General features: G+C 36.9%; 1 protein-coding gene and 1 pseudogene across 1 annotated transcript in view; one reads left to right on the top strand and one right to left on the bottom strand.

Annotated features, from left to right (window-relative positions):
* Window positions 1–27,486, top strand: part of UMAD1 (UBAP1-MVB12-associated (UMA) domain containing 1) — a 227,631-nt gene that overhangs the window by 50,854 nt on the left and 149,291 nt on the right. The gene's annotated exons all lie outside the window — the stretch shown is intronic.
* LOC122487918 lies at window positions 24,593–26,727 on the bottom strand (annotated as a pseudogene).

Genomic DNA, 27,486 nt, shown 5'->3' on the forward strand with positions numbered 1-27,486 from the left:
TTCTCTCTGACCTTTTTATTATTCTGAATTGAAGGGAGCTCCTATTCTCACATCTTGCAAACCAGTCTTTCTTTTTAAAACCTTTATGCAATGGTCAGAAGAGATCTCTGCTTAGACCAGCTCCAACCGAACTGCATAAAATAAGAAATGAGCATATAGGGCCGTCTGGGTGGCTCAGTTGGTTAAGTGTCTGACTTCGGCTCAGGTCATGATCTCCTGGTTCATGGGTTCGAGCCCCGCGTCTGGCTTTGTGCTGACAGCTCGGAGCCTGGAGCCTGCTTCAGATTCTGTGTGTGTGTGTGTGTGTGTGTGTGTGTGTGTGTGTCTCAAAATAAATAAAAAAAGGGAAAAAAAGAAATGAGCACATGCACTTTCAGGAGGATTGTAATGAAGTTTATATAAATGATGCACTACAATTTTTTTTTCAGGAAAATTAAGATTGTGTTTTGGAAACATAACTGGCTGATAAAAAGTAGGATCTTTGCAGTTTTTAATCATAATAACCACCTACATTATTAGAGTGCTTTGAAGTCCTCCAATGAATGAAATCAATAAAAGTAACTTCAAGTGTTCCAAGAAGGTACTCACTCAAGTTATGTTGTAAACATAATAAAATGTGTAGGGTAAAGTAAATATGATTGGATTGGGTCACATGCTTTGTGCAGTGTTCACGTTCAGTGTGTTCATCACAGAATGCTTAATAGGTGTTTTATATAATCATCTGGCTCTAAGTACTGTACTTATCTAATGCATTACTTTGATAATCATTTGAGTATTTCCATTTTAAGGCAATGAATTAAAATTCAGGCTTAAACTGTTGAACATATTTAAAAACAAAAAGTATCTGTGCCCTGTAATCTATTATTAAAAATCTGTGTTGCTATTTTGCATGGAACAAAACTAGATGAAATCAGTGTTCCCTAGAATAAGCTGTGAAAGTCAGCATTCGAAGTTCTCATGGAGTCTAGGTGTTCAAAAGAGTAGACGATGCCCAGTAGTGTTTGCGTGTGGTGTGTGATTTTGGGAAGAGAGTGAGTAGGGATTAATAAAAATATGTAAAAGCCATGTTGAATCAGACCAAAAATCAGATGATCTTTTTGAAAAGAAAAAAAAATCATCAAAAAAGCCTACAAAATGAATGATTGATGTAGGGTTGAGGAAAGGCTAGAAGAGGTGGAGACAGTGGGGCCTGTCATGTTAGCACACTTGTCAGCATTGCTGGTTAGAGGCCATGCGATGGGAAGAGAGAAGGACAAGTTCAAGAAGTATCAGCAGAACATAGGAATTGCACCAGGTTTAGTGATTCTAATAAGAAAAATTAAAACTAATATAACAATGGTAACAGTATGTGTATGATTTTTTTTTTTAAATAGGCTTCGTGTCCAATGCAAAGCCCAATGCAGGGCTTGGTTGGACTCACAACACTGAGATCAAGACCGTGAGATCAGTACCTGAGCTGAGATCAAGAGTCGGATGCTTAAACGACTCAGCCACCCAGGCACACTGACTGTTTTTGGTCTTTTTAAGCACTTTCCGAAGCTTCAATTAAATTGTAGCTAAAAACATTAGGTATTGTTATTTTTTAGAGTTGGGGAAAATGAGGTACACGAAGCTTAAGTAACTCATCTAAAGACACACACTGAAAATAACCATGATGACACATGATCTTAACTCATTTTATCTTCATAGCAGCTCTAAGAACTTAGTACTGTTATCCCCAACTCACAGATGGGGAAGCTAATTGTGAGAGAAGTTGAATAACTTGCCCAAGATTGCACAGTTAATAAGTGCCAGAGCTGGGATTTTAAACTAGATTGCCTGAGTCTGTGCTCTTAACCAGTATGTTCTCCATCCTGTGTGTTGTTTCTGTTATTTTTGGATAGACCATCTTAACTTAGATTTAAAAAATAATCCAATACAGTACAAACATTTGCAGTGGTGCCTAAGATCTTAGCAGTGGCCCAGGGAGATGACAGCAAATCGTTCTTATTGCCAGGCTTATGTTTTTGTCTCATTCTTATCTTTGAAGTTAAATCATTTTTAGTCGGTCCCTAGAAACTGTAACGTGACTGTGTCAGGGCACTTATTAATTAGTATTGAGGAGTTTTTTCTCGTTAGAAATACATAACGATAAATGCTAGCATTCTTTGGATAGGAGGATTATTATTTCTACACATATTTGAGGAGTTGGGATAAATAGGCAAAAATCAATTTTTGTGGCCCTTTGTGAATATCAGTCTGTACAGCAAAAAGTATATCCACCATGTTTGTTGGCCTGCCTATAAAATTAATATGGAATGGATTTGGTCATTAAATTATTGTTACTTAGAAGACGAGAAAATACCCTTCTGGGAATCAAATTAAATCTGTAACTATGGCACTTTTCACTTGCCTTGAATGACTTCCCTGGAAATCAGAAGCCTTGTGTTCCGCTTCTAGCACCATCATCAATGTTACCTTTGGTAAATCATTTAAACATGCTAAACGTATGTTCCATTTGGCACTGGGAATGCCATATGCTCTCATGTTGCCTAAATGCGATTTTGCAAAAAGTGAAATTGATTTTAAAAGAGGAATATGCACAGCAATTCTATCACCTGTTAAGCAGAATGCATTGTGTGCTTCATAAATCTAATAAGAGAATAGATGATAGTTTGGAACTTAAAAAAAAAAAGACCTCTTTAGTTTTATAGGTTTCAGAATTCAGCTTAATTTTGCCTTAAAACTATTCTTACTGTTAACATCTAGTGCTTTTAAAAAATCAGCCAAGATATCTTTGGACATTTACATTCTTTTTCTGTTCACAAATGTCATTAACTTGAAATATAAAGATGCTTTCTAAGGAAACTGGTCTGCCTAGCCAGATCTTTTAATGTAGTTATTTGGCGATCTGAGCTGCAAAACCCAAACACGGAGGCTGCCTTCCACAATGCCTTGTTGCCCAGACAGTGATGTCATGTTTTAAGCATGTTTAGTTTGCAAAGGTCCTGCTTTTGATCCGTTAGTTGTCACTTTTTTTATGCAGCTCCTCCTGAATTACAAAGGTACTGAGAGTAATTTGCTTCATTAAGGTCTGTTGCTGACACTGTTGTATTTCATTCCTCATTCTTCTCCTCGCCTCCTTCATTAAGACCTTATTCAAATTTGGATCCTGGTTCTACTGCGACATCCACGCCATTATCATCTAAATAGCAATTACATATTCAAAAACAACAGCTTCTCCTTAACTGTCTGTAACTTAACATTTTACATAGATTCAAGTGGGAATTAAGAGTAAAATGAATCTTTTCTTCGTGATTTACAACCCTCCCTTTCACCCTTGATTTACTAGTTAATGTTGAATAAGCTGCTTGTAGACGAAGGAAGACAAAATTATTGATTGCTCAGCTTGAGTTTGTAGAGGTATATGTATTATAAATTGTTTCTATACTAAACAGGCACCCAAAGGACAGAGACCCTGATTTAATCACCCACATATTTGCTAGACAGCATTTACCATTTTGGATATAATGGGACCAGGTTTAATGCTCTATTAAGGAATTAATAGTTATCTTTTACAAACTGCATGCTTTATAACTTGAAACATTTAAAGGAAACCTTTTAAAATGAGTCAATATATTTGTCCTTTGTAGGATAGAACTCAAAAGTAGATGCAAATTCTACTACTAATATAACAATATGCTTTCCTATGTTTTGGCCGTCTTAAAATTTTATAGTCAGTACACGCTACGCTGATTTGACTGAAATGAGTACCCATGGAGACAAAGTGTTTCAACAGATACAGTGGGCATAAATATTAGGATTTTTTTTTTTTTGCCATTAAATGTGGTTAAAAGAAAGAATGCAAAATACCAAATACACATGTGTATATTGTGTACTACAAATATAGGCAGTTATGGATCTCTTTTATGAATTTCTTAACCAGCAGAGAGAGAGACTGTGTGTGGGTTTGGGAGGGAGGGAGGGAGGGAGGGAGAAGTGAGGTGAAGGTAAAAGAAGGGGAGGAGAAACAGAGCCCTAACCTTAAAAATGCTAATTAACTTGGGGTGCCTGAGTGGCTCAGTTGGTTAAGCTTCCAACTTTGGCTCAGGTCATGACCTACAGTTTGTGAGTTCGAGCCTCGGGCCCTGGGCTGACAGCTCAGAGCCTGGGGCCGGCTTCAGATTCTGTGTCTCCCTCTGTCTGCCCTTCCGCTGCTTGCATGCTGTCTCTCACATTGTCTCAAAAATAAATAAACATTTAAAAAAAATGCTAATTAACTATTCAATACCCTGTCTTTTGGCACCTTGCATAATAATTCCTCACCTATTTTACAAATTTCTTATCAGTTAAGGAATGTTCTTTCCTATTTGTCTGAAATGAACCTCTATTTTTTTGTTTCTCTATCCATATTCTCAAATTTATCAGAATTATATATGTGTGAATACTGATATCATGCTTGAGGTTACTTGCAATGTAGATTTAAGTGATACTAACTTGTGTGGATGTGAACAGTGGAAACTGGCTCAGTTGTGGTCTTAACCAATGAGAGTCCGGAAGACTTACCCTTTGTTTACCTCACCATCTTTTGTGAAGATAAGCCCTGAGGGTAAGCTGGATTGGCCAGAGGTCAGTGTTCATTTCAAAAATCACCAACCAAGTTGGGTAGAATGCTGTAAAACAAAGCAGAAGAAGCTCTAGAGAGAAGGTGAACGAACCATTGGGAGACTTAGAGCTGACAGGTCAGGCACTGAGTCTGCAGGGACAAAGCTAGGTGTGTAGGTTAACTAGAGTTTGCTTAGAAATCGTTTGTCCCAAACAAGGGTCTGTTGATGTGTCCCTATATTACATTTTGTAATGCTGTCTTGTGACCAGCTGGAGTTAAGGTCATTAAAGTGATAGATCTGACCAGATATTATTGTTGCCGCTTGCTTATGCTGTCTTAGTCCCTTTGGGCTGCTATCGCAAAAATACCATAAACCCGGCGGTCTGTTTTGAGTACTTTTTGTATAAAGTGTTAGACCTAAGTCAAGGTTCTTTCTTCTTTTCCTTTTTTTTTTTTTGTTTTCTTTTTGTTTTCTTTTTGTTTTTGTTTTTTTGGGGGGGGGGGGTGTTGGCTACAAATATCCAATAACAATGTTGCTTTTAATGGTAAAACAAAGTAAAGCACATGTTCATCATCAGAATAGATCTATAATCTGTGGTTTATTTGTACAATGCACTTTCATATAAAAACAAAGCAACTCAAGGTACATGCAGCAATATGGATAAATCCCAGATAAATAAATGATGTGGAATGAGAAATGCGAATTGCTAAAGAGTATTATATATACATTGTCATTGTGATTCCACTTATATGGTTCTGAAACACTAAACTAGGGATATAAACAAATATGGTAGCACTATTAAAACAGAGAATAAGAAACACAGAATTTAGAGAGAATTTACCTCTGAAGTGGGGGGAAGGGAGAGTGAGATAGGGCGACTTCATGGTTCACCATAAATTCCATTTCTTAAATTGAGTGGTGGGTATGTGGGTGTTCACTTTGTTGTCATTCTGAAAATGTTTTCTTTTTAAAGATTGTATGTTCTGTTTGTTGCCAGTATAAAAACATGTAGATTTTTGTGGCAAACATGTTGATGAAAGTTTTAATTCTAATAATTTAGGTTCTTCTGGATTTTCTAAGTAGGTAATCATAAACATTAAATAATTTCAGAGTTTTGTTTCTTTCCAATCATTAAGGCTTTTATTTTTTATCTCATTGAGTTATTTAGGATCTCTGTCAAGTATGTTGAAATGTGAAAGCAAGCATCTTTTTTCCATTTTTGATTGTGAAGAGAATGCTTATAATGTTTACGGTGTTCAACTAGTAAATACAGTATATACTGTTTATCAGGTTACTCTTAATTTGTTTTTTTTTTTTTATTATAAATTGGCAGTGTTATCAAATGCCTTTTTTTAGATCCCTTGATCAAGTAACTTTTTGCTTTAATCCTTAATGTATAAACAACTTTGCATTCCTCAAGTAAAGTCAAAGTATATTTTATTTTTTATATTTTTAAAAATAAATTATTGGATTCGCTTAGCTTATATTTGGCTTGAGATTTTTGCAACACATTTTTATGAGTGAGATTTGTAATTTTCCATTCTTATGCTGTCTTTGAAAAGTTTGGTTAAGGGTTACATTAGACTCATTAAATGGAGTGGGAAGTGTTCCTTATTTCTAAACAATTTGTTGGAAAAATTTGTATAACATTTGATTTTATTAGAATTCACTTGCAAAATTTTCTGGGCCTGTTTCCTTAGTGGGTAGCTTTTTATCTACTGAATGAATTTATTAATAATTATTGACTAGTCTACGGAGTCAATATGGTTAAGTTATAGTTTCAATGGAGATTGCTCATTTAAAAAAAAAATTCACAATTTATTGCCAGAGAGATTTTAAAATAACATCTTTTTTTTTTAATCTCCGGGATTTTTGTTGTTATGTTGGATTTCTCTCCCGAATATTGTTTGCTTGTTCCTTTGCTATTTGCTTAGTCTTTTCAAAGATTGACTTTAGAATTTATCATCCTCTTTATTGCATTGTTATATCCTATTTCATTGTTCTTTTGTTTCTAACTAAAATTTTTTTCATTTTCTTTGGGATTTATTTTGTTAGTCTCATTCTGACTTCTTAGGCTGGTTGCTTACTTTAGGCTCATCAATTTTTAGCTTTTTAATATTCTAATATATTCATTAAAATGCTCTGTATTTCCCTTCACATGCAAATTAGCAGCCTCCAAATTTAATTTGTATTATTTCCACTAGTTTTCAGTTTTATATATTTTTCACTGTCTATACTTCATTGCTGAGTTGTTTAAAAATATTTTAAGATTTCCAAGTATATGAGATGTTTTGTTTTGGTTTTATTTTTGGTGAAGGTTTTTAATTTAATGCATTGTGGTCAGAGAATGTGGGCCAAATGATAATCTTTAAATGTGTTGAGATTTAATTCACAGCCTAGTACATGACATTTATAGAATATTTTGGGAGGAAAGGGATAATTTTTAACTTTTGTGAGGATAAATTCTATTTTGATGGATTTTATATTCCACTTACCTTTTTAGTACTTTAGAGTATGAAGAGCTTGGAAGAAATTTCTGTTGTTACAAAAGCTTTTTTTAACAGCTCAAGCTCGTTAGCCCTGGCCATAGCCTGTTTATTGTCCTCTATACTTCCATTTCAAGGTCAGAATTATTATTACTTAAAAGAAGAACAAGGAAATTCTCTATAATTTTTTGTCTCAACTTTATAACTTCCTGCTGATGTGACGGACCTTAAATGTTTGTTTTTGTGAAAAAACTATTGTTTTATTGTTATGAATGCTATTAATTTTGACATTTGATTTTTTATTTTTTATGCGTTATTACCTTCTTGCATTTATTTAATTGGATTTTAGATGACTTTATTGCTGTTTTTCTTTTTTTAATTAATTTATTTTAAGAGAGAGCATGTGTGAGTGCAAGAGCATGGGGCGGGGGGGGGGGGGGCAGAGAAAGAGGAAGAGAGAGCATCCCAAGCAGACTCCTCCCTATCAGTGCAGAGCCCATCAAAGGGCTCCATCCCTGAACCGTGAGATCATGACCTGAGCCAAAATCAAGAGTCAGATGCTTAACCAACTGAGCCATCCATGTGCCCCCTTTTTTTAATATAAATTTTTAAATGTTTACTTATTTTGAGAGAGCATGTGTGGACAGGAGAGGGGCAGAGAGAGAGGGAGACAGAGAAAGAATATTTTTTTTTTTTTTTTAAGAAAGAGAATGTAAGCAGGGGAGGGTGGGGGGAGAATTCTAAGCAGGCTCTGTGCTGTCAACACTGAGCCTGACTCGGGGCTCAGTCCCATGCACCGTGAGATCATGACCTGAATTGAAATCAAGAGTCAAGATGCTCAACTAACTGAGCCATTCAGGTGCCCTTATTGCTGGTTTTTCAACATGTAGTTTAATATAGATATATATTTCACCTAGAATTAGTGGTGAAAACATGTCATGTATAACAGATGACAAAAGGTAAATTACCAATGTAAATTGATCTCAAATCTTTCATACTTGGACAGAGTAAGAGAAGAATTCATAATATTTGAGTTAAATTAGAAACATTAACATTTACTAGTTTTTTGGAATGTTAATAGTTGATGTAAAAAAGGAGTCTTGTGTGTAAATTAAGTTTGGGAAATTAGCTTAAAATGGTAAAAGATGTTTTGCAAGAACTTTTTAGTGTTTATTACTGTCCTGAAAATATCTTCTTGGGTTTATAGTGTTCAGCATTTCCATACTGGCCTAAAACTCCTTTTTTCATGGAAGATTTTATAAAACTGAATATCCTATTGAACCCACATTTATTAGAGGACTACTTAGAATCTAACTTTCAGAGAGTTATTAACTGTTGAAAATTTCAAAAGTCCTGAAATATAAATTTTGAGATCTTTATTCAAGAAGTTTTACATCATAATAAGTTTATTTTTGAGAGAGAGAGAGAGTGCGTATGAGCTCATGAGTGGGGAAGGGGCACAGAGAGAGAGAAAAGGAGAGAATTCCAAGCAGGCTCTGCATTGTCTGCATGGAGCCCAGTGTGGGGCTAGTCTCACCAACTATGAGATCATGACCTGAGCTGAAACCAAGAGTCCGATGCTTAACTGACTGAGCCACCCAGACACCCTGAGTCAACTAATACATATTAATTAGTAAGAATGCCTAATATTTCCTAGTGCTTTAAACATTTCAGGGCACAATGACATATCTGATTTCATTTGGTCTTCCAAACAACTGTGTATTGTTGTGAGCTGGGCTTTTTGTTTTTTTCTGGAGTCATTAAAGCCTCAAGTTAAATGCGTTTATTCTGCAAATATTGTTAGAAATTCCATTCAGGAAATCTTTTTTTTTTTCCATGTTTATTTATTTTTGAGAGAGAGAGAGATGGAGCGTGAGCAGGGGAGGGGTAGAGAGAGAGGAAGACACAGGATCTGAAGCAGCTCCAGGCTCCGAGCTGTCAGCACAGAGCCCATTGCGGGTCTCGAATCCATTGATGGTGAGATCATGACCTGATCTGAAGTCGGACGCTTAACCAACTGAGCCACCCAGCCACCCCTCCATTCAGGAATTCTTAATTTTTGTGGCTGAAATTCTTTCCGTCTTCATTGCTGATTCATTGAAGTAATTACATTAGAGGAAGCTTTGTGTTGTTGCCAAAGAGAGTAACCCAGTTAAATACAAATGGAAAATTTTTTATCTGTTCATGTTAGCATTTTTAGGTTCTTCTATGCTGCTCACAGCTTTGTGGATAGTCAGCATCAGCTATTTTAAGTTTGACTGGTAGAGTTCTGATTGTCAGATTTCATCATTAATTAAGATACAATATTGTCTGTATCAAGATGGAAATGTTGCTTTTTTTGTGTAATTTTTTGAAATAGGAGTTTTGTTTCACTACGTAAACATTTCTATTGAAAAATTCTGTGATTGACTTCTGTTATTTAATTATATATGCACCAATCCTCCCCACACAACCTTTATTTACAAATATAATAATAACAAGTGTATCTTTGACATAAGAATTGGAAGTATAGGACTGGCCCTTGACAAAGACTCGGGAAGTCAAATGTTATTTTTCTTTAATTTCTTCCAAAGTACCTTTGCTTCCATTTCAGTGCCTCTTTTGTCCATTGCTTTGGAAAAGAGGGGTCCCATGTTTTCCCCAAAGAATAGTATAGAAGGGAAGTCTTAAATGACCTCCACTTAGGTGAGTTTGCAAAATGATCAGTGTTCACCTTTTCCGCGAAGCCCTGAATGTTGGCAGTGTACCGGCTCTTCTCTACTGAGCGGACATGCTTCTGCTCCTCCAGCAGACTGGTGATCTGTTCATATGTCACACTCTTTGCTCCTACACATGCGTGTTTGTTTCTGTAATTGCACAATGCAATTAAAAAATATGTAAGTATAACAAAGAAGTAATTATTTCTACAAAAACATAGTTAAGTGCTGTGGAAATAATCCATCATTTAATTGCTAAAATAAAAAAGAGCTGTCAGTTTAGGTGTGGCTGCGATAACTTATAAAACCATCAGACTGATTTGCAAATGTCTTTAAATTCTCATCTGCTTCAAAACAATCGGAAGTTGTATACAACAAATTAGGTGGTGGGCTTACTAAGAAGAAAGGCTCAGAAATCTCATCAGGTGGCTCTTCTACAAATACAGCCCCTCCCCACAAATCTTTCCTATGTGAGAATGCTAAAGCAAGCAACAGATGGGTGGAAAGTTGGGGGAAAGTCAGATGTGGGGTGTTGGCCACTTGTAGGGAGAAATTGTCTTCTGAGCAACCCATTCAAAAACTTACAAAGAACTTGTCTTTTTATCTATAATGACAATTTTATTGCAGGCCAATTATGCCATGTAGTTGAAACTGTTCTCCAAATGTTGACATAGAAAAGCAGAGCACGTGGCAGCAAAACAAAAATTCAGAGAGACTAACTGTTGTCATAGGCAGCAATGCAACTCAAACTAACAAACTATAGTTTTTGTTATAGGCAAATTCACAAATCCTAGAACTCAAGAATAACATACTTTATATGGTTCTTCATGTTTTACCCAATGGACTTTCTAAATTATTTCTAGAGTTCTCTCCTATTCATATGTACCTTCAGCACAGAAACACTTGAAAATAAACTTAACTGAAATGACAGTGTTGTTCCCTGTACTTTAAGTTTCTTCCCATCCCTGCCCCGTAGGATCTTCGAGAAAGTGACCTAAATGCCATAGATTGCCATTGAATGTAATGTCTTTGCTGTAACCTTCAAATCAGAAGATTTTGGAGTGTTTAAAGAGGAGATATGAAGAAAAGAGTTTTGAATTACAAAAAACCTTTTTTTTTTAACGTTTATTCATATTTGAAAGACAGAGACAGAGGGCAAGTGGGGTTCGGGCAGAGAGAGAGGGAGACACAGAATCCGAAGCAGGCTCCAGGCTCTGAGCTCTCAGCACAGAGCCTGACGCAGGGCTCAAACCCATGATCCGTGAGATCATGACCTGACCCGAAGTTGGATGCTTAACCAACTGAGCCACCCAGGTGCCTCAAGAGCTTTGAATTTTAATTTGGAAAAAACAGTATGAGACAAAACTGGCAGTCATATAAAATAGATAACATCAAACATTTTAAAAACAGTGGGTATAGTGAGAGCACATAGCAAAATCCACTGAAGCATTTACTAAACTTTGGTGAAAACTATGATGTAAGAACATTCCGAATTACAGGAGTTACTGAACAACATAGTTTGTTGTTGTTGTTGTTCCACCTCAAATGGAAGACTTCTGTCAATGAGTAAGAGCCTCAAGATGGTAAGCTAATAGTCACGGTTTTTTGTTTGTTTTAAATGCAATTATGGATGATGCAGAAACTGTACAGGCTGTGACAGAAAAGGATGGATCTAAATATGAAGAGAAGGAGAAGATAAGAGCAATCTAGCACCAAAAATTACTCACGTCATATAATATAGATGCCCTAGAAACATTTTTATGTTGTACGGAATAACGGCCTGAATCAGCGTTCAACAATATAATATGGGAAAAGACAATGCCAGGAAAAATTGTATTTCTTCTAAGGAACTTCAAAATATTTACTTTATTAAATGCATATAATCCACTTGTTTTGAATTAAAATGTAATGTTGAAGGCATGCATTTGTAAATAATTTCCCACTTAACTGAATGTTTATTAAATAAAGAAGTAGTTACGGTCATATTGGAGAAGATGGCCTCTGCCTCATTGAATCCATCTATTTTGCCCTCTCTAGGGCATCAACAATATTGAGTGTTGTAAGACAACTTGTGTTGGATTTTGAACATATAAAACAAATATTAAATAACAGAGAAATTAATTTGTAACAGTATGGGTCAGGAACTGGGGTCAGGATGAGAGAGTCAGTTGAAATTTGACCTTCAGATTTTGTTTGAATCTCATCACTGCTGTTTACGTTTATAACTGGCCATAAATAATTGTCAGATTAACATATTCTGTCGTAGGAAAGTCTGTCTGGGCAAGTTGGCCATCAGCTAAGCTGGGTGTTTACTAGTTATTTAAAAATACTCAACAGAGTACCTGAAAGTACTGTAGATTCTATTTATCATTGTTGTGTAGCTTTTAGCCTTTAGGGAAATCCAGTTTTTAAGACTGACACAGTGATTCATTATTTTAGCAGTGTATTGAGTAACCTGTTACAGCAGAATGCTTAACTTCATATTTGTATATAATAAATTCTAAATTTTAGATCGGACGATAGAGTAAAACTGACATTATTCATTTGGTAAGGAGAGATATTGCAGAACTTGAGTGATTTTTTTTTTCAGATGTTTTCACTGTAACTTTAATGTGTTGTCTTTATCCCCAGGGGTATTCTGAAATATGTTGATGTGAATTTCTTATAATATACTTTATTTTACTCATAGAACTATCTTTAGTATATTAATTTTTTAATACCATACAGGATATGGTATGTGTGGCGAAGGCATGGATTGCCTATTCTTGTTTACCACTTAATGTGGCATGAATGCATTATTAAGAAACAAGAGAGTAGAAATGCATAAAGCTTAAAATGTATACTGTCAAAATCATAAGGAAATCATGTTATCTTCGAGAAAAAACTATAATGCATCCAGCAAATTGAAACAGATGCCTAAAAAATAATGACTATATGAAAATACGTGTTTTACCCCTCGCCTTTATTGTTCACACCCACAAATATCCTCTTGCAGCCTCTTCTCTGATTATCTTCTATGGATTTGTGGTGCTAGGATTTTATTTCTTTTTTTTTTTAAGAGTTCTAATTTACCCCACTTCCTTGTATAGACCTCATACCTGACACAAGGGCATTTATTACAAATAGGAATAGGCAACAAAGAGACCTGCCTGAGATAGGTAGAAACCTGTTCTTTCTTTCTTCCTTTCTTCCTTTTCTTTCTTTCTTTCTTTCTTTCTTCCTTTTCTTTCTTTCTTCCTTTTCTTTCTTTCTTTCTTTCTTTCTTTCTTTCTTTCTTTCTTTCTTTCTTTCTTTCTTTCTTTCTTTCTTTCTTTCTTCCTTCCTTCCTTCCTTCCTTCCTTCCTTCCTTCCTTCCTTCCTTCCTTCCTTTTCTTTCTTTCTTTTTCTTTCTTTCCTTCTTTCTTTCTTTCTTTCTTTCTTTCTTTCTTTCTTTCTTTCTTTCTTTCTTTCTTTCTTTCTCTCTCAGAAGCAGTACCATCATAAACTTTATTTATAGGTTAATTTTAAAAGAAACCTCTAAATTATGACTCAGTAGGTCCTAGATAAAGCTAGGGAAATCTGTGGGTCTTTTTAAAAGCCTCTGGGGTGATTTTGATCATCATTCAAATTTAGAAACCACCGACTAAGATTAATTTCCTTAGGATTTGCTAGCATGTTGAATTCCAAGCAGGGAGAAAATGGAAATTCTTGTAAATAAATATTAAAAAGTAACTTTGGAGCTGACACTTATTTCAAAAGTGGTTTTTTTAAGAACAGCTTTTCCTGCCTTTTTTGTTAATGAGATTCCATGATGGCTGAGGTAGGTAAAGACACCTTTGGGATGGATTCAGAAGACCCCAGTGGTACAGTGATGAAATAGGATTAGCAGGCTGTTGGGGAGGGTCACGAGTGTGTGAGTTTGAAGTCTCTTCTGTTTGAAACCAATTTTCAGAGTCTTGCATTCGATCCAGTATATAGTATGCTACAAGTGGAAAGATTAAACTGGAGCAGTATAATTAGGGTAAGCCACTGCATCTGCATTGGTATCGCAGCAACTGAATTTGAAACCAGCTGCAAACTGGTGACTAATCTCTCTGGCAAGCCCACATGAGAGCGTAGTACAATAAGGCAGCCTCAGCTTCATGAGCACATGTTTCTTCAACTTGCCTCTGAGCAGGTGATGGCGATGATGCAATCTGATTATACTTTTGAACGTATTCTAACCACAGTCAACAGTTGGGTCTCGCAAGGGATTTCACAAAAGACTTCAAACCAACTAAATAATTTTTCACATACTTTCAACTATAGAAACCCGTGGAAACCAATATATATATTTTTCACCTTAGTGACAATAGTTCTTTGTGGTACTTGATAGCCTTAAATTTGAGAGGTTTTAATTAATTTTTACATGTGAAATGAAGATGAGAAAAATAGCATGGCAAGAAGAAAGTACTTGGCGCTCTTATGCCGAATTGTTCATGACTGCTTATACTGATCAATTAAGATAATTCCCCTGTTCAGACTGTGCAATTCTGTGCACGCATAAGCTGGTGAATCAGGGGCCAGGGGAGTGTTTCAGTGCAACACTAACCTTCCATATTCAGAGAGTTACCTCCCTAGCAGTATAACCTCTCCTGATGAGGTGATATTTAACAGTGTCTTGAACATTAAAGGTGTTTAATAAATACTCAGTTTGAGTTGGGCTTGAACCTTTATTTTTCATCTTTGAAGAGAATAATATTTTCTTGCAGCGTACTCCTGAATGGTGAGGATGAATAGAGCCATCTGTTTGAGAATGTATGTCATCTTTGGGAAAAAAATGCATTAGGACTTAAAATACAGTCACAGGTATTATTTCAAATGAGTATCTCAGAGGTAGAATGCTTAGAAACTGCCTATTAATGTTAAATTTAAATAGAAAAATGTATAGCTTTCAATAAAGGACATGAACTCCATAAGATCATTGAAATATAACTTGCAAACTACACACCCCTGAGAATAAAGGGTTGCAAAGGGGGTGAAAAAATTGTCAAACCGTCACCTGGTAGTACTCACACTTTGTGTACATCAGAATCACTTTGGATGCTTGTCAGAAGTTCATATGCTGGGGCGCCTGGGTGGCTCAGTCAATTAAGCGTCCAACTTTGGCTCAGGTCATGATCTCACAGTTCATGGGTTCAAGCCCTAAGTCGGGCTCTGTGCTGATAACTCAGAGCCTGGAGCCTGCTTTGGATTCTGGGTCTCCCTCTCTCTGCCCCTTCCTTGCTTGCGCTCTCTCTCTCTCTCTCTCAAAAATACATAAAAAAAAAAAAAAAAAAAAAAAAAAAAAAAGGAGTGCATATGTCTGGGCCTCATCCCCATTAATTCTGATTTTGTGGGTTAGGTGTGGGTCCTAGACACGCATTTTCATCATCTTCCTCCCTACCCTCCTACGCAGTGATTCTGATACAACCAAGACTACTATAGTATTATAGTATAGACGATTAAGTGTAAGTATACTACTATAGTGTAGACTACCAGGCGTAAGTATGCTACTATAGTATAAACTACCTAGCTTCCTAATTTGCAAAGAAAACTTTTCATTATCATCAGGACAGGTAAACTTTTCTTATGGTAATTATAAAAAGGCCTTTTGAAAAGACATAATGATTATTGTATTCAATTGTGCTTTTGTAGAAGAAACCAGCGTATTTTTTCACATGTTTTTATTTAAACTTTTTTAAAAAGGGCATTTTACTGAAGAACTCACTCATGAAGTGAATTGAATGCAGGTGTGCCACGTTCTGGTAATCTGAATTTGTAGAAAGGTAGCATTTGGACTACCTGGAGGAATGAGGGGTTAGCATGTGTTGCAGTTTGACTTGAGTCTCCTGTGATGGTAACTGAACTTATTGTGGTAATCCTTTTGTGATACGGACATGTATCAAATCACTATGTTGTGTACCTTAAACTAATACAATTTTGTTGGTCGATTATATCTCAGTAAAACCGGGGAGTAGAGCAGGGAACAAAAAGGCTTGCAGGAGTTAAGCGGAAGGTGTGGAGGTAGAGATTTTTATATGCCTTAATTGTTAAGGATTTTTTCCCCCTTATATCCTAGTAGCTGGCTAAATTTCCAATTGATTATAGTGATTTTCCTCAGAGATACAAGTGTTTATTTTTATTTTTTATTTCTTATTTTATTCTAGAATAGTTAACATGTTTATTTTTTTAATTATTATTATTTTTTAAGTTTATTTGTGCGTGAGAGAGAGACTGCTCAAGCGAGGGAGGGGCAGAGAGAGAGGAAGACACAAAATCCAAAGAGAGAACAGGGGAGCGGCAGAGAAAGGGAGAGAGGGAATCCCAAGCAGGCTCCATGCTGTCAGTGTAGAGCCCGATGCAGGGCTCGATCTCACAACCCTGAGATCGTGACCTGAGCCAAAATCAAGAGTAGACACTTAACTGACTGAGCCACTGATGGGCCCCAATGTTTATTTTTAATATATAAATTAATAAATTCTTAATAATAGTCTCATATTAGGATACTTTCTTTAGATCTTCCTGTGCTAATTAAGATTTTGTGCTTCTAAGCAAAAAATTGAATATTAACTAATGTAAAAAACAAATAAATGAAGGTATTCATTTACTCAAAAAAAAAAAAAAAGACCCTCTAACTTCTAGTACCTATGAATGTAACCTTATCTGGAAATAAAGTCTTTGCAGTTGTAATCAGGTTCAGATGAGGTCATATTCATTAGAGTGAATCTTTAATGACTGGTGTCTTTATAAGAAGAGTGACATTCGGACCCAGAGATACACACACATACACACACACGCACACACACACACAAGGCCGTGTAGTGATGGAGGCAGAAACTGGAGTGAGGAAGCTACAAACCAAAGAACACCAAGGATTGCCAGCAACCTAGGCAATTCTTGGAAGAAGCAAGGAAGCGTCCTCCCCTAGAGACTTCAGAGAGAACATGGCTCTGCTGACCCCTGCTTTCAGACTTCTAGGCTCCAGAATTGTGAGAGAATAAATTTCTATCATGTTAATCCACCAAGTTTGTGGTACTTAATATGGCAGCCCTAGGAAACTAATACAGCATGTGAATGTCTCTTATTTGGATTTTGACCAAAACTAGATTAAAAGAAAAACCGTGAAATTTCTTTCCTCACATACTCTATTTGTGTCTAAAGGTTCATGTGCTTTGGACCTGGCACCGTGGGCAAGTTGGAATTGTGTTTGCAATGTCAAGGAGCCAGTTTAGTACTGTTCCCAACCGAAAACCACTCTACTTCTGCGTGAGCACAAGCCATTGGGGTTCCTGCCATTAGAACCCGGTTTTGCTTTAAAAGAAGCTCAGGTATTTGAGTTAGTACTAAATGGGGATTTCAGAGTTTTGCCCCATAAAATATGGAAGAGCTTCCATATGAGCAGGAACTGGTTGCCCTTCCTGATGCTTCACTTGAATGAAAACTCCCTTCCATCTCAGGGAAGATCTCTGTGAGTCAGTGAGTCAACTTCTTATTCTGCCTCCTCCTCCTCTCTCTCATCGTTTGTGACTGCCCATGAGGATTTGGCTACCTGTCCTCTCAGTGATTTTTTTTTGAGCTCCCCACCCAATTGTATTCTCCACTGACCCAGTTTGCACCCTTGGGACCTCCATTCTATTGTAAAATATCATGGTGAAGAGTACAGCTTGAAGCCAGGCACACTGATCCAAGTCCAGATATGTGTAAACATCTAGAGTTGCTGTTTTGCGCAATAATTTGGCTTTCACTGTAGGTACCCCTGTTGCCAGCTGTATATAGAGATAGAGTACCTCTACCTGGGAGAATCCTGGCTCGGGGGTGGGGGGGGGCGGGCGGTGACAGGCAAGTCATTTCATCTGAGCACCAATTTCCTCATTTATAAAATTGGGATGGTAAAACCTATTATAGAGGTTGATGTGTCGATTCAGTGAGTAGCCATATCTCACATATAGGAAGAAGTACTCGAGGAATGTTATCTCTTGCTGCTATGAGAATAGTATCAAGAATCCAGCTAGTGCCTTTTCACTGTTCATTTGCATATCCATTCATGTATTCATTCAATAGCATTTGTGGTGGGTCTACCATATGCCATTCTACAGTCTGTGCCCTCCTGGAACTGACAGTCCAGTTGGAGAGACAGACTTTAATTATATGATCACCTAAACAAGTGTAAAACTACAGCATTGATAAGTGCTGTGAGAGCAGATGACCATGTGTGGAAGTTTGAGGAAGTCTTCCCTAAGTAAAATTTGAGCTGAGAGCAGAAGCATGTATAAGTTAACTGAATGGAGAGAGGAAGGAAGGGAGAGGGTTCCGGACTGAGGCAACAAGAAATCATAATGGCTTTTTGGTGGTTGGGCAAATGGCACTTTTGGTGAATCGGAATAAAGGCCTATAGGCTGATGTGCAGAGAGCCAGGAGGGAGTCAGGCAGACCTTCACACTAGACCTCATGGGCTCTGCTAATATGTTTATCTTTAAGTGGAAACTGCTGATGAACATGAAGCTGTGAGTGAGGGTGACATGAACAAATATGGTTTGAAAAGATGCTCCTCCATGGTCTTCCTTTGGTTGAGAGGATTCAGCCCTTTCAGATGGATGCTGCTCGTTCTCACACACTTAGGACTTGGCTTCTGAGATCAGTTGTCGGTCTGCTTCCACCCTGCCACCTCAGTCCATTTCTCTTCTACATCATTCATAAGGACACCATCTTCTCACTCTAGGTTATGCTCCAGACTTCCCAGGCCCTTGGACTTGGCTGTCTCCCTTTCCCAGGTCCTGTAATCAGCCTGGGTATCTCTAACATCCATGATGGTGCCCCAGCTAACACTGTAACCTCAATCCCTTGTTCTGCAAAGACTTTCCCAGCCAATGATTTTACCTTTTCTACTCTACCAGTTCTCTGCTGTGGCCTTGCTTTACATTATCTAATCACTTAGATTGGGGCCTCACCTGAAATCTTAAATCTTAAACCCAGAAATCCTCTTCTCTGAAGTCAAGATGTCCCTCTTGCATGCCACCGTTGGCTTATCTAATTGATAGTTGTCATTTGCTCAATCTCTCACCGCTTCCTGACTCCTTATCCAGTCTGGAGCCTGTGGTCAGTCACTGCAGTGCTGTGAGATGGGACCCCTCAGTTATTTTGATCCCTTTGGATCCATTTTGGAACCCCTTTGGATAAACCCAGCCTTTCCTTTTATCTGCCTCTGTTCCCAGGCTACTAAACATTCCCAGAAAATCATAACTGTGCTTGTGGACACTAGAATATATGGTTGCTCTCTAGTTATCTGCGCCATCAGCACTCTTCTTTGGTCCTTGTTCATCAGCTGTGTCTTTGAACAGAGTGAATGTCAGCCTTGACTGCATATTAGAATCACCTGAGTGTGCTTGATTCCACCCCTGGAGACTTGATTCCACCCTTGGAGGTTCTGATGTAATAGGCCTGGAGCATATTCAAGGGTTCCACATCCCCAGATGATTCTAATGTGCAGCCAAGTTGAGAACCACTGTGCTAACCTGCCCACAGAGGTTGATGACATGTTCACTTGAGCTTTCTGCTAGCCCTCACTTTAAGCAGATGATGGTGTCTCATCCAATGTCGCTTCCTTTTTCTAGTGTTAGACCTCCCTACTTTTAATTGCATCCATAGTTGCCTAGTTCATTCTTTTTTTAGAGGAAAAAAAAATATGCCCACATCCTCATGTTTAACTCCTTCAGAGGTGTACTGGGTATCACTTTCTCCTCCACTCCTGATTGAGCCAGATGATCCGAATGGTTAGGCTTAAGAAGTGGGTATATGATGATAAGAATGCATTTTCCATAAAAACAAAACTTGGGAGAACTCAAACTTGAGTTTATAAAATCATAAGCAGGATATTGAAAAATGATGATTTTCAAAGCAAATAATACCTGATGAAATACAATGAGAAGTGATACCTGAAAGATGGCTGAGACTGGAGAGGGCAGCAGTGGGAGTGGGGGGTTTGCATTTCAAACTGGTGAACTTTGATTTTCAAATCAAACTTTGAAAGTTTTTTTTCTTCTGAATGGAAGGAGTAAAATAATCAAATATTTGTTTAAAAAACAGAACTATGGTAGCCGTATGGGCCATGGTCTGTAGAGGAAACAGGTTTGAGACACAGAAGACCTTTGGGAGCCATTTGTAATGGTCTAGGCAAGAAATGATGAAGCCCTGAACTAGTAGGGAAGTTCAATAAAGGGGAAAAATACCTTCCAGAGAGATTTTTAGAGGTAAAGATCAAGAGGATTGGGTCACTTTTCATTTTAGAGGATAATGTTCAAGACTCCCAGGTATTTGATTTGCTCATAGTAATTAAATAACCCAAAAGACTTTTTGCTAAATTGTCTATTTATAAGCTACCTGTCTTACTCTCCTTGGGTGCTGTAAGAAAATTTCCATCAACTAGGTGGCTTATAAACAACACAAATTTATTTCTTACAGTTTTGGAGACAAGGAAGTCCATGATCAAGGCACTGGTAGATTTGGTGTCTAGTGATGGACCACTTACTGGTTCAAAGATGGCTGATTTTTAGCCATGTCCTCACATGGTGGAAGGGGTAAGGGATCTGTCTGGGGTCGCTTTCATAAAGGCACTAAACCCATTCATGAAGCTCCACTGTCATGACCCAATCACCCCACCTCCCAAAGGTGGGACCCAAAAGCCCCACCTCCAAAACCATCCCCTTGGGGGTTAGGATTTTAACATATGAATTTGATGGGGTTTGGGGGCAGGGCACAAACATTTTTTTCTATAGCACTGGCCCAGTAAAAAAAGATATTTTAGAAAAAAATTTTTGAAATAATTTAAGTCTCTTTTTTGGAATGTAATTTTAGACCAAGTTTGAAATAAGCTATTTGATTAGTTGTTTGGAATGATTTTTTTAATGGTCTATTAAAATGGATAAAAGATGCCTTAGGTATAAAAATATAACCTGAAATGTAGTGAAAGGGCTCACATGGTGGACGCAAATTGGATTTGAAGCTTAGCTCCTACCCTAACTGACCTGGTGACCTTGGCAAGTTGCTTAACATTGCTAAGCTTCATTTTCCTGATCTATAAATGGAGAAAGTAAGAGGATCCACCTCATGGGACTGTGAGGGATATCTAATATAAATGTTAGCTATTATTCTTTGGGTTATATATATATTAACTTTATATAATTATATATCTTTATATAGAGATATATATAGATTTTTTTTTTAAGATAAACATTCTTATAGCTTCTGCTTGGAATTCTTGCTCCAGCCATTGAGATTCATGACAGTATTCTTGTTATTTAGTAAGCAAATGCAGTTGAGTATTTCTTGTCCCTTTTAAGAAAATATTCATTGACATTAGTGAACTGATAAGTTTTACTTTGGGTAAATATAAAAAAGTTGATTCTCCTGTGAAGTTCCAGTTGAGTGTTTTTTTTTCTGAAATTTGCTTATCATCCTCAACTGCTATAATCAATAAATTCTGTGAGGAGAAATAAGTAGGCAGAAAAGAGAAAAGAGAAACAAATTTTTTTTTTCAGATCTTCTGTGTCAGACCTTCTGTTTCTGACACCTCCATGAATACATCTGGGCATAAACTTCCTTTTTGTTAATTGCCAGTGTCCCAGTTATCTTTTGCTGTTTAACAAGCTACCAAGACTTAGTGGCACAAAAATGACAATTTGTTATTATCATAGTTCTGTGGGTTGACTGAATGTAGCTGGGCTGCTCTTAGTTGAGCTCTTTCATGTGGTTGTAATCAGGTGTTGGCTGGGGTTGCCATCATTAGAAAGCTGGACTGGGCTTGATAACCAGAGTGTCTTACTCATATGACTATCGGTAGATGCTATGTCAAGCTAAGGCTGAGAAAAAGATTACCTGTACATAGCTTCTCCATATCACTTGGGTTTCTCATAAAATGGTGGCTGGGTTCTAAGAATCACTAATCCAGACACATAGTAAGTAGAAGCTAGCAGGCCGGCTAAGAGCTACCCCCAGAACTGATACAGCATCATTTCCACCATGTTGTTTTGGTCAAAGAGCCTCAGGGTGTTCCCAGATTCAAGGCATAGAGAAATAAATACCATCTCTTGATGGGAAAATCTTGCTAAGGAACACATGTGATGGGAGATGTTTTGGCCGACTTTGGAAAATAAAATTTGTCCCAGTCAGTGATTATAGGTAAGGTAGAGAAAAAAGTAATTACGGAAGGTACCAATATTCTAATCACATTTAAAAAAATAATAAAATTTGGGGGTACCTGGGTGGCTCAGTCAGTTAAGCCTGTGACTCTTGATCTTGGCTCAGGTCATGATCTCATGGTTCATGCAATTGAGCCCTGCGTCTGGCTCTATGCTGACAGCTCAGAGCCTGCTTGGGATTCTCTCTCTCTGCCCCTCCCCTACTCATGTGCATGTGCTCACTCTCTTGCTCTCTCTCTCTTTCTCAAAATAAATAAACTTTAATAAAAAAAGCCAAAAATTTATTTTGGAATAATTTTAGGTTTATAGAAAAGTTGCACAGATACTATAGAGCATTTTGGAAATATATTTTTCGTCCACATCTTACACAGCCAAAGTAGATTTGTTAGAACAAAGAAATAAACATTAGTACAATAGTATTAACTAAACCACAGAGTTTGTCTGGATTTTACCAGTTTCTCCATATATGTTTTGTTGCTGTTGTTGTTCTGGGATTAAATCCAGGGTACTACATCGCATTTAGCCATGTTCTCTTTTTACATGTGAATGAAACTCTCTCCTGCTGATTTTTCTCTTTTAACAACCCATTAGGAGATGGTTTACTTACAAATATGCATCTTTATAAATAGTAGAAATGTTTTAATGTGGTTTAAGTCAATTGGAGAATCAGTGATCTATAAAATATATGTTAGCCTTTTTAGGATACTGTAAAACATTTTCTAATGGGTTGCTTTTAGTCTTCTAACATGGGAAAATAATAAAATTTCTAACAGAAATATATAACATCATGGCCATTTTGGGTGTTTTAAAAAATTTCCATGTTAACTTTAAACCTTAATCTTTGTTGTATTTGTGACAGAAAAAAATTAAAAATGACTTAAATCAGTGTGAGTAAGACTTTAACATTGCAGTTTAAATTTATAGACTTCAACATAACCACCATTTTTTGGTGATCCAACATTCAGTCTGATTTTCCACCTCATTGAAAACATTCTCCAGCTGCTGCCGAGTGATTTCATAAATTGCATTCATGATCCTGGCTTGAAGTTCCTTTAAAGAATGTGGTCTGGATGAATACACAGCAGTTTTAACAGAGTCCCATAAAATATAGTTCAGTGGGATAGGTCAAGTTTAAAGTTGCACAAGGATTTCATAAACACCCTGAGTAGATGTGCACTAAAACTTCGAATGTGTTATATGGAAAAACCTTATAAAGGATGGCAGTGTTCCAAACGTAGATTGAGTTGGTCATCTATGAAACAATTCCTACTACTGATGGCTCTTAATAGTACCACCTGCTAGTTCTTTCATAGTAAATTGTGTGAAATAACACATTCTGTAAACTGATGAACTACTTATTTATTTAATAAATCCATCAATGAAAGAAACCTCTGTCATAAGAAATGGAGCTATTTATTAGACTCAAAAGGTCTTAAGCCAGAAATGTCAGACATTTTTGTCAACAAAGAGTGTTGCAATCTGGCATTGTTTTTTTAAAACAGCAGCAAGTAACGCACCAGACCCAGTTGGTATATTTGTCCTTTATCTGGCAGGAAACTCCAGAATCTCTGGGTCGTCGGATGGATGCCAAGTTAAACCTCAGAAAGACATCAGTGGTCTTGGCATATAGTTCTGAAGATATTACTAGGCTATAAGTGTGCACTGAAGGCTGACATTTTTGGGTCCTTCACTGATGCGTTTCCTTTGTTGATTATATTTATTGGTTTAGTGGGAATATCTTTTCCCCAGCCATATGATTATTATCCGAGAGAACAAAGCAAACCAGTATAAATTTCATATTCCTAAATTAGAATTGTGGTCCTCTTGTTAGAATAGACGTTGCTCATGTTTTGAAATTAATATGATTACATGACATGGATGGTACACAGAAAACATAGCAATTTGTGGTAATTATGTCTACACAGGCTAGTATGTTGGCCAGACACCGTGTAGAATTAATCCCAGGGCAGTGTTTCCTACTTGCCAGTCCCATGTCAATTGAAGTTAGGAATTTCAATATTCCTGTAAAAATATCTTATTAATTTTCAACTTGTCACTGAACCTTTCTTTAAATGTTTATGAAAACATATGGGTTATTTATACTTACCTATTTTATGTGCTTAACCTACTCTATTTGTATTAGTAACATGGAACTATCTTGAATCCAGCTACCACACACCAAGACAAATTTGCCCCTTGCTGATAAAATTTTGGATTTCTATAATACATAGTACAAGTATCTCTCTTTAGAGAAGAAAATATGAGTGCAATTTCTGGCACTCTTTTAGATAATTCTGAATTTGTAATTTTCTTGTATCTTCAAATGATTGTGATCAACATTTTCTTTCTTTATTTTTTTGTGGTTATTGTTAAGAATTAGCAGTGTATGCCTTAGTTGCATAGTTTTATCCTTCCCCACCTTATAAAAAAAAAAACCTTTTGATCCACATTATTATGATCAAAGTTATTATGAAGTTAGGAGCACCTGGGTGGCTCAGTCAGTTAAGCATCCAACTTCCGCTCAGGTCAAGATCTCATGTTCATAAGTTTGAGCCCCATGTTGGGTTCCATGCTGTCAGTGCAGAGCGTGCTTGGGATTCTTGCCCTCTCCTCACTCTCTGCCCCTCCTCAGCTTGCGATTTCTCTCTCTCAGAATAGATAAACTTAAAAATAAAGTTATTATAAAGTTAGTGTAGAACTATAAGCTTAGTTAAAGCATTCCTTTTCAGATATTGTACCCAGTTCTGTAATCCTGGAGAGACTGCTGTTTGCCCATGGAGTCTCAGAGGTGACTCTACTGTAGAAAGCTAGGTGAAATTAAACCATTAGATTTACCCTGGTGTAGATGTGAATCCCATCAGTTCCCAGAAATTCTCTGGGTTCTGTACTTCGGTGTGGTAGCTAACTTTTACTTATTAAGACTTTTCATTTTAACTAAGGCTTTTACATTTGAACCCTTAAGTTCATGAATGTAGGATGCTTATGCTTTTGAAATTATCTGATCTATTTAATTTAGCTGTATTTTGGTGCTTTTACTTTTCAGAGTTAAATCTCTCTTCTTATTTTGGCTTTCACCGAAGTTAAATAGAAAGATTCATTATTCTCTATTTTATGGAAAAGTATGAAGAAACCATTACTATTTTCATCATAAGTACTTAAGATCTTGAGGAACATGGTTAAAAGGAAGCCATATACCACACCATAGTCAAAGTAAATGCCTAGCCTTCGAGAGGCTTTTGTGATCTTTCACTTTCCATTCATCCCCTTAAAATGAAATAGTTACCTATAATTTCCATTAATTTTCATTATCACCTTATATCTTTTTGTTTCTGAAGTGAAATGGTATGCCAACTAATTTTATTTTTCATTAAAAAAACCGTTTTTAATCCCAAATGCATTAATTAAAAATGCTTTGCAATCTCCCACAATACTCACAAAATATCTAAGACCTAAAACTCTGATACTAAAAACATTTTCATTCAATTTGAATTATATAATAAATATAAGATTAGAAAGTGTTTTATTTATACTCCTTAAAGTATACCTAATGATCTATTGTGAACAGGGTGGTGTTATTTTAGTGGTTTCAACCATGGAACACTTGGGTTTCATAAAACCAATGGTGTAAAAAAATGTTCAGGAACACATCATATAAATTACTGTTTAATAGACAATGATTTGTCTGCGAAGAGTGATTATGCCTTAAATGAATATTGTTGCAAGGTCAGTCAAAGAGAAAAGTTGACATTGGCTGATTGATAGCATAGCACTCTGGAGGGCACAGATATTATAGCTAGAAATAACCCATAATGGTATCAGATTTGAAGGAAAAATAGTATAATTTAAAGGTAATTTTTAAGGTACAAGAGTGTGGACTTTCCAAGTCCACTTTTAGTTTGTTACACACATTTCTTGGAGAAACACTGGGACAGATCTCACGTCTTCATCTTCAGAATTAATTTCTATAAAGTCAGTTTTGATTATGTGGATCCTAAAGTTTTAGCTTCCCCAAAGGCCACCTTACTCAGTTTTGGAGGATCTGGGAACACCCACGAGTTCCTTCCCATACAATTTTTGCAGTAGTAGTTGTGTTCCTGAAATCTTGTGCCACCATTAGGAATGGACCTTTCATTGTGTGCCCATGACTGGAGAATTGCTTTTTCGGATAAAATGTTTTTATCTCCTGATAAAGGAGAAGTGGTGATATTTATTACAAAGAGCTTTGCCATTTGGTATTGTCTTTTGAGAGATAGTATTGTCTTTTGAATATTCTGATAAAATACATCAAATGGATTTCTCTGTTATCCTTCCCTATGACTTCAGTGCATTCTTTTGGGCTTTCCAGATTGCAGTTGGGGTTTTCAGTGTTATTTGTTCAGGCTGCACTTAAGTCACTGATATAAATTAGTCATTTCTCTCCTTGGTTCCCAGTACGAATGTTGCATAGTATGACTTGAGAAGCATAGTCTTTGGAGATGCCTGCTAGTCAGACCGTCTTCCTGAGAATGATCCCTTTTTTTAGTGTTTTAGATTTTTGTAGTTCAATTTTGAGATCACTGCATTTCTTCCTCCTGAGTCCCAGCACTTGTGCTCAACCATTGGTCTTCAGGTACAGCTCCATTTTTCCACTCTCCAGTTTGATGAAGGTAGATGTATGTGCCTCTTTGCCTGTGAGTTTCTACTTCTGTCTTTATCTGGAAGAGTTCTGTTTATTTAGATTGTATCTGTTCACTCAATACTTTCAGGTTTAGTTGTCTTTATTCATTTTATTCTAATGTGCTCTTCAAATGATCTTATCCATGCAGGCCTTCTGATGTGCACAGAACCCTTATTTATTTGTTTTTTTTTTTCACAGAACATATTTTTCTTCATCTAATCAAGTTCCTATAAATGTTTCTTCCAGAAGTCTTATTCTTTAAGAATCAGTTCTGTCTCTTTGAATCCTAAAGTTATTTCTTAATATCTTCATATTAAATGACAGGGCAAAATAAGAAGTGACAGACTTGTTCCTCAGTGGGTTGAGATGAGAGTCACTGTGTCACTCAGAGCTTTTCCACAATTTGGAGGGCAGGTGTCATCCCCTAACAAGTAATCCAGCATGGCTGGAGCCTGGCTTCCAATGGCTGCCTAAAGAGATGGTCACTTCTCCTCCCCTTGTGTTAGAAAACAAACTGAAAACAACTGGGGTGGCCAGAGGTCACAGGGCCTCTGGTTTCCCCAAAGACCCCTCTGCTTCTCCTGAAGTGATGGCTGCCTTGCTCCGTGAGGGTGTGCCTTGTCTTGGCTTGGTCTGCACCCCTGCCCCACAGGTTCTGGAAACCTACATTTTGAGAGTCCTGGTGTCTTCTGGAGAAAAAGGAGTTAAGCTCACAAAAATGTATAATTTTTACATATTAATTTAGGAGAAACTCATTGTCTACTGAATCAGACATCTGGGTCTGAATCTCTGCTCTGCTGCTTGCCGGCTGGGACTTTGGTGAGTTAATTAACCTCTCTGGGCTTCAGTTTCCTCAGTTTTGAAAGG

The sequence above is a fragment of the Prionailurus bengalensis genome, chromosome A2, assembly GCF_016509475.1.
Source record: "Prionailurus bengalensis isolate Pbe53 chromosome A2, Fcat_Pben_1.1_paternal_pri, whole genome shotgun sequence".
Classification (NCBI taxonomy): domain Eukaryota; kingdom Metazoa; phylum Chordata; class Mammalia; order Carnivora; family Felidae; genus Prionailurus; species Prionailurus bengalensis.